We start from the raw sequence: 8103 nt of genomic DNA, 5'->3' as shown, positions 1-8103 counted from the left end.
CCATTAACGCCTTCGTTTGGTATTTATTTCTGTCTCGGACAGGTGTGCCATGTGTTTAGGTGGTGGGTGTTCCCTGGCCTTGTCATGAGCGACACGTAGCTGGTCGAGGGTTTACCTTCGGTTCCGCCCATAAAGCATGTGATCTAAAACAAGAATGTGTTCTTGCTGTCTTCATTTTGTACTCGTAGGACAAGAAGGATTTCGGAATGTTAAAAAGGGGAAAGTAAGAGCGTCTGAGACCTTGCCTGCTAGCATGTCAGCAGATTGTCTCACATACACTCAGAAATTCTCAGAAGAAAATGAAAAGTAGTGTCTAGTTTCTGGCAGTTTGTATAGTTTGGGTACATTGCGTTGTATGGTTTCCATGCTTGGGGAAAAACACTCATTTATACACAGTGCATGGTGTATGACTGTGACTGTCCCCCTGAGGACCTGTGGCCTCTGAGAGTCCAGACCTGGCCCTTGCACTGGCCAAGTGCTGCGGGATGGAGCTTGCCCCACACAGCCTCCTCCGCCCTCTCTCCTGACAAACGGTGGCAGGAAACCTTGTTACCGGGACTGATAAGTGATGGTAAATGATCAGTACACTCACTATAACCGGAGAAAGTCATCTATTTTTGTGTCGATGTGCGGAGAGTTTATCATAAATATCTGTGTCCCCGAGGCATTTATTTCTATAACTGAAGTGGGGCGCCATCGAACAGCTCTGTTTTGGAAGAAAATAACAACCGGTGCTTATGAGGCTTGCCGTGAGTTAGATTCTGTCATAAACGAAACGTTAACTCAGTTAAACCTCAACACTCCTGTAAGCGAAGTGCTTTTACCACGTTCAGCAGAGCTGGCAAGGCGTAGGGCTGCGCTGGAGAAGCGTGGTTCCCGCGGCAGTTACAAGAGCTGAACTTGGCAAGATGTGTTCGCCTCTCAAGCTTTCTCTAAAGTTTGGGTGCCCCGCAGCACCCCTGCTCAGTGCCGAGTGGCAGCCGTCGTCACCAAGGTTCAAGGGTGGCAGTCTTGGGTGCAGGACTTTGCCAGAGACGAAGTACTTTATAATCGATTTGTCAAATTCACTCCTAAACCTCCCGCTCCCTTTTTATTTCTGATTACGGAAGTAGTGCATGTTTATAAGGAAAGACTGAGGAAGACAGAAACACCGAGAAGGTTTGGGATCATCCATCTTTATACTTGGTGATAATTCCTGAAAACGTTTTTATGTCTTTATGCACATGGACCGTAAGAAATAAAAGTGGGATTCTATCGTACCTGTTTGATCTCTTTTTACCTAATGTTTAATGAGCATTTTTCATCTTACAGTTTTTGACAGCTTTTGGGTAGTCACATAATATTACACGGTACCCGTCGTCTCTCCAGTCCTTTTGGTTGTTGGGGTGATTTGTCGTATTTTGTGATCGTTGACTGCGTTGCAGCTGTTATGATTGTTGATAAGTTTGTGCACAGATTCAGGTCTTTTTGGGAGTGGAACGGGGTCCAAGGACACGCACTGTTAAAAAGCCTTGCCGGCTGTGCTTGGCTTCACCGAGCCCTCACCGGACTCGGTCATGGCATCGCGGGTCAGGAAGCCCTTGGCTGTTTAAATTTCCTTGATTACCAGTGAGGTCGAGTATTTTCTATGACTTTGTTGGTCAGTCGAGTTTCTCTGAGGAAGCTCTAATCCATCCTTTATTTGTTATTTATTATTCATTCACGTATCTAATTTCTAAGTGCCAATGCACTGCTGTAAACCCAGAGACGGGCGGTTAGGAAAGGAAGTTCATGCCCTCTGAACAAGGAGGTACTTCATGCTGTCAGGTGGTAACAGGAGAGGCGTACAGGCGACTCTTGTCATTTGCAGAAGTTGTGCAAAGCGCTGTGAACCCGAGTCAGCAGGCTCTGCCACACGGCTCCTTGGGGAAATGCAGGTTAGGTTCCCACCTCTGGTCACAGCAATTTTGTCAACCGATCGACAGATAACCTTGCTATTTGCGTGTTTCTGTTTAAAGACACTTATGTCATACAGTGGTCCTCCTTTTCTGTGGGTGGTAAGTGCCAAGAGCCCCAGTGGGTGCCTGAAGCCGCAGATGGTACCCAACACTGTATGTACTGTCTCTTTTCCTGCACATACCTACCTGTGATAAAGTTCACAGCTTCCCTGTGGCACACCCCAATGGCCGGCATCACCGCCCCTGTGCTTCGGGGCCGTGACGAAGTAGACCCCGGCCAGTGCGGGCGGGCACAGTGAGCAGGCCAGGGGGCTTAGAGCACAAGGCTGCAGGGCTGGGGATGCCGCGTCTGGTGGCTGAGGGCCACCGTGAGGACCTGGTCCACGCTTGAGAGTAGTGGGAAGCCACTAGCAGGTTCATGATCTCGTCTGAGTTCCAAAAGGGTCACCGACTGTGGAGTGACTCGGTCACATACAAGTCCCAGTCTGCTACGATCTCTTTGGAGTTAGACCAGAGTGACTGACGGCCGTGGAGGTGTGAGAAGCAGTTGGGTTACGGTGGCATCTCACGTAGAGACGACAGGACGTGTGGATGGGTTGGACGTGGGGTGGAAAGAGGAGTCAGAGACAGATCTCAGCTTTTGGTGCCTGACCCAATGGGGTGTGCGATGTACTGAGCTGAGACAGACCTGGGAAGGAAAAATGGAAAGAATTTAATAATTCACTTTCGGGTCTGTGAATTGTGGAGTTCCTGGCAGGCTTCCAAGCAGAGGTGATTTCCCAGGAGGCGGGTCTGCAGTTCCGGGCCCGGAGGGAGGCGGGCGCTGGAGGCACTCGATGCGGACCCTGTGTCACGCTGGACCCTGTGTCACCCGGGCTACAGGACGAGGCCGGTTGGGTTACAGCAGGCGGGAGACCAGGCGAGCGAGGTGTCCTGGGAGTCAAGGGAGGAGAGTCTGTTTTCCTGAGGGACTGATGCTCGTCTGCCAGATACCGAGAGCAGCATAGTACGAGGACTGAGAACTGACCATCGGCTTCGGCAGCAGGCAGGTCCTTGGTGACGGAGCAAGGACAGTTCGATGGAGCCGTGAGAACAAGGGAGTGGGTTCAAGAGAGCAGGGATGGTTACTAGTCGGGAGAGCTGACTGAATAGTGACATGCAGTGGCCTCGCTGGGCAGTGCTGAGAGCCCAGTGGAGGTTCACGGTCACAAGCTGAACTGAGACCAGCCAAGGAGGTCATTTATTTTCCTCTAATCGTGTTTGCTGCTCAAGTGCAGGACAGGAAGTAGGAGAGAAGTCGGAGGTATCGTCAGACTCGTGGGCCAGAAAGAGAAAAGGAATCGAGGTTTCATGGAAAGAAAACGATGACAGTGATGGACGAGGAGGTGAGCAGGGACACGGGGCAGGCGGTAGTCGTTTGCAAAGTGGCGGCGGATCTCAGTGAACTGGCGGTGGGCTCCCACGCCAGTGGGGGCAAGCCGAGTAGAAAGGCACGTGCTCGAAACTGGGCTTTTGGAGGCAATGCAGTGACTGGCGGTGACAGGTATGAAGTAGGACACGGAAGTGCACGGCCAAGGTTGGGGGAGAAGTCCATGCACAGCGAGGGTGCGAGGGAACCAGGAGGCCAGGGACTGTCTGCGGAAGGCCGTCTCGTAAATGGCAGAAGGGGTCCCGATGGGAGGGAAGACACAGTAAGCCAGGAGCTGAAGTCCTCAAGGAAAAGCGGACGCTGTGAAAATGCCAGATGACAGCTAAGGAGCAGCCTCGGAGGTTCGTCCAACGATCTGTGCTTCGGGGACACTGTGGGGTTATAAGGAGGATGGGGGAGCAGTGGCTGAAAGCAGCGGAGGACCAGGAGGATGAAACAGCTACCACGTGACAGGGCTGTATGGGAAGCTGTTTCTTCAGGGGATGTTCGCTATCACGTTTCACAGGGCAGGGAAGAGACTGTTTGCAGAAGTCGGGGACATGGGAGGTCCTGTCAGCGACAGGCCATGCATTCCGGAGGACACTGGAGGGTGAAGGCGTTGGACAGGCCTGGGAGACACAAGAGGTTAATGTCCCAGGCGGCTTAGAGTTCACAGGGCGACAGATAAATGAGTGCAGGTTCGCGTGGGAGCTCGGGAAGAGACGGGAGTCTCAGGGGTGCCCACGGCCCCCCACTTGGGGCGGGTGTCGACGAGGCATGTGAACAGGGAGCCTGAGGGGCTCTGTGGCCCCCTCGGTTCTTCGGGGGCAGAATTGGAGTCTCACAAATTTCTACTCTTTAAGCGTAAAGGTGCTAAACTTTCCTTTGTCACGTGGCAATTTTGCTTTCCAGTTGACCATTTTTACTGGTTTGACAAGTTTTACATTATAAGTCTTTCTTTTTTAGCATTGTTTTAGCAAGGTTATTCCTACCCCAAAATACATATATTTACATGTATCTCTAATGAAACTAGGTTTCTCTCTCTCTGTCTCTTTCTCTCACGTGTGTGGGTAGAATCTTTAATTCTTTTGGAATGTATTTTGATACGTTGCATTGAGGTTTCTTTTTTCCCCATTAGTAAATTTGTTTGAATACCATTTGTTGAATCACCTCACTGAGCATTAAGCATTCAGAATACACATTCATACATCTTTCATATTAACAATTATTCAATTCCTGTTATAGGTTGAGGTTATATGGAAAAAAATTTAGTGACCAATTACAGAATTCCAATTAGAATGTAAATACCAATTTCCCAGAAAAAAAAAAAATGGTAGGAGGAAAGTATTAAATTTTAGCTGATTTTTCTTGCACTTCACATTATCACAATAAAGCACACTGCAAGTCAGAGTGTATGAAAAGTGGAAGATGTGATTAGTTTTGTTTTTATTCCAGTTTCATTGAGATGTAATTGACATAGATCCTGTATAAGTTTAAGGTGTACAGAATAATGGTTTGACTTACATATATTGTGAAGTGATTACTGCATTACTTTAGTTAACTCAGAGTTTTGCTGAGTAACGCAAATGCAAACAACACAGAATGGACTGGTTTCTCCAAATGTGGAGTCTGGGGGCCAAAAGAAAAATTGTGGGATCCATCTGGTGGATTAGAGAAAGCATCCCAAAGAAGCGACATTAAACTGAAGGTGACATCCTCAGGCAGCCCCTGTGGGTGCCCTGCCGCGCGCGGGTCAGAGCCACCCACCCTCGGCTGGCTCTGAAACGGGCCACTCAGTAAGCTTCTCTGCGACTGTCTTTCTGGCCCATTTCCGCTCCTCCCCCCGCACCCCGCTCCCTGCCTCCTTCCCCCTGAGCCCCACCCCCGCCCCTTTTCTCACCCCGTGTTCCCTCAAGAGGCGAGGGGGGCCAGACAGCACATCAGATGCTTCAAGACGAGTTCATCAGGAGAAAGAACTATGCAAAGCTTCAGATCTCACAATGAAAAATGCATCTTCTGCTTTGGTACTACAGGCACCTAATAGCTGTAAAGTGCACACTACTTGCCAGCTTCCTCTTTACTAAAGTCTTTCTCCCAAGGGTCACCTAAGTGTGCCGGGAGGTGCAAGTGTCTGCAGCTCCCTGGTTAATGCTGCCCCAGCCAAGGGTGGCGAAACCAGGCCTTTTCAGCCGTGACGTCCCACGGACAACGGGACTCGCGGTTACTGCCGAGAATCCCCGTGCTTAGTCATTAATGGAGAAATTCTCTATTTAAAATTTCCGTTCTGTATTGAGTCATCCATTGCAGGTTTTGCCCACGTAGTAATTATAGCGTATTCCAATGATCAGGCCAGCCTGTACTCTAGTATAAGTGAATATATTGTTCAATTAAATGTAGTTAAACTACCATTATGCTCGCACATACGAATGATAATTATGATAATCTGTTTATTACTGAGGTAGTTGAGCGTCTCCTTATTTAAAGTGTGTATTTGATTTACTTGTCTGGAAAAAACTCATTCGAGTCCTTGGAGAGACAATAATTTTTGTTTTTATATATATATTAAAAAAAGCAATGAAACATGGCCTAATTTCTATGAGCATGTAACTAAATATGACAGTTTGCTGGGTGTCCTTAATGTAACTTGCAAGGAAATACAAATTGGTCCCGGCCACTGGTGTGTACCCCTGCAACAGTGACCCTTAAGGGATGGATGTGTTCAAGCCCTTCCAGACTGTGACAACGAGGCAGAAGCGTTAAAACCTCAAGGAAACCTTATTGGTCTCAAGTTCTGTATTAGTTTTATATGTCTACTTAATCGCTCAGCAAATTAAGAAAAAAGAAAATTGGTTTCTTTGTCCTTGTCAGTAGTATTAGACGTTTCTAGTTCTTTGTGTTACATTAAAAATCCGTTCAGTAATTTTTCCATACCTAAACACTGTTTTGACACACTTCATGACCTTTATCGATAATTAGAATACAGATCGAATAAGTAAAATACAAAGCCAGGCCTTCAAAATCTGGGGCCAGCAACCCTGCTCCAGAGGGCCTGTGACTCCCTCGGACATTGCAAGTAAAATTTTATCTGAGAATATATTCATTCTGGGTAAGAGGTCCTTAGCTTCCCACTCACATTTTCACAGGGCTCCCCTAAGCTGTCTCTTGGGAAGTTTATCTTAAAATGAAGTTTGAAACGTGAGGATTGTTTCTGGGACTGGGTTCTAGATAAACTCTATGGTGCAGAAGTAGCCACAAATAAGATAAACTAAGAGTCCGGACGATTGATCATTTTTCTAACATTAAGATCTCTTAAAGACCCCTCCAAATTCCCAGTATCAAGCAAGCAAAAGTATCAGCAACTTCTGGTCCCCAAGGTTCTAAGTGTAGGCACCTCCCTCACAAGCGCTTCCTGTTTCAGTCCCAAGGGAGGTCTGTCCCCTCTTCCCTCAATCAGGCCGCGTCTTGTTTACTATGCCCGCCTTGGCTAGGAGTCTCGCTGCTCCTTTCAAATATAATCGCCCTTAACTATCCTTAGGATTGGGAAAGCCTGTGCATGTGTGAAACTCAGAAACTTGAACTGTATCTCGAAGGGGTCTCCTTTGGGACCTAAAATGATCACTGACAGAAAATGGTCTCTTCCTTCAAGGAGCTTAGAACCTAGTGTAAATACAGGCAGCTGCAAAGTGGCAGGACGACTTTCTAAGTCCCCACCGCGACAGTTATGGCTAATATTACGCCTTCTTCATCTTGAAAAGGCTCGATGGAAACTATAAATGATCTTAGAACCCAATTCGCCCCCATTTTCTTGTTTGCACGGTAAGCTATCCTTAAGTGTGGTGCAAAGTCTGGAATTTTGAGGGGCATCAGAAAGACCCCTACTGGAGAGTATTTTCGGGGCTCCCTGTCCCGCTGCCTGGAATCCCCCCGAAAGTGTGTCTCCTTTAGGGCGCTTAACTAGACAGTAGAGGATGTTAGCAGCGGTAATTTGACGACCGAGCACCAGCCAGCATCGCCAGGGCGTCCCTAAGAGCCAGCCTAGCCAGGCGCTTAGCTCTTCGTCCTAGGTCTTCAACCTCTCCCCACGATAAAGTCTCTCCCAGAGGCCGAGCGCCTACTATGTGACCGCGACCTTGGCGGCAATGAACTGTACCACCACGTTACCATGCCGTGCGGTTCTGCATCTGCACGGAGAGTCGCGTGCGATCATCTGCTAGGACAACAGGGGTGTGGACGGTGGGCCAGGGCTGGCCGCGAGCCACCTGGAAACTGCGGCCTTTGCGCGCCTGGCGCCGTCCGCCGCGCAGGGGCGAGGCGGGCAGAGCGCATCTCCGGCGCCTGCGCTTCCACCGGCTTCGCGGCGCCCGCCGCGCGGCTCCCCTGGTCCGTCGGGCAGGGCCGGGTCGCTGCGTTTGCTTTTGGGGGTGTCGGGTTTTCAGAGATCGCCCCTGTCTGTGGGCAACCCTGTGTTTCCACCGCAGCCCGTGCCCGCGGCGGGGGTCGGCGTGAGCACCCCCGCAGGCTGTGCGCACCTGTCCCCCAGTGCACGGAGGGCCCAGCCTTGGGAAACCGCGAGCCGTTAAAAGGAAGCTCTGCGGAGGTCGCCCCGGGAAAACGAGCACCCCCGTCCCTGGGTGGGCTCGAACCACCAACCTTTCGGTTAACAGCCGAACGCGCTAACCGATTGCGCCACAGAGACGCGGCTGGGCAAGCGGCCCTGCGCCGCGTACAGATGCCCGCGGCCGCGCCTCTCCGGCCGCC

The 8103-nt window shown here is 49.9% G+C and overlaps 1 non-coding gene across 1 annotated transcript; it reads right to left on the bottom strand.

Annotated features, from left to right (window-relative positions):
- Positions 1-7967: 7967 nt before the first annotated feature.
- Positions 7968-8041, bottom strand: TRNAN-GUU. Its single transcript has one exon. It is a non-coding gene; the product is annotated as a tRNA-Asn (tRNA).
- Positions 8042-8103: the final 62 nt, after the last annotated feature.

The sequence above is a fragment of the Pteropus alecto genome, unplaced genomic scaffold, assembly GCF_000325575.1.
Source record: "Pteropus alecto unplaced genomic scaffold, ASM32557v1 scaffold80, whole genome shotgun sequence".
Taxonomy (NCBI): Eukaryota; Metazoa; Chordata; class Mammalia; order Chiroptera; family Pteropodidae; genus Pteropus; species Pteropus alecto.
The sequence above is the reverse complement of the archived record's forward strand: the minus strand, read 5'-3'. Positions and strand labels throughout refer to the sequence as shown.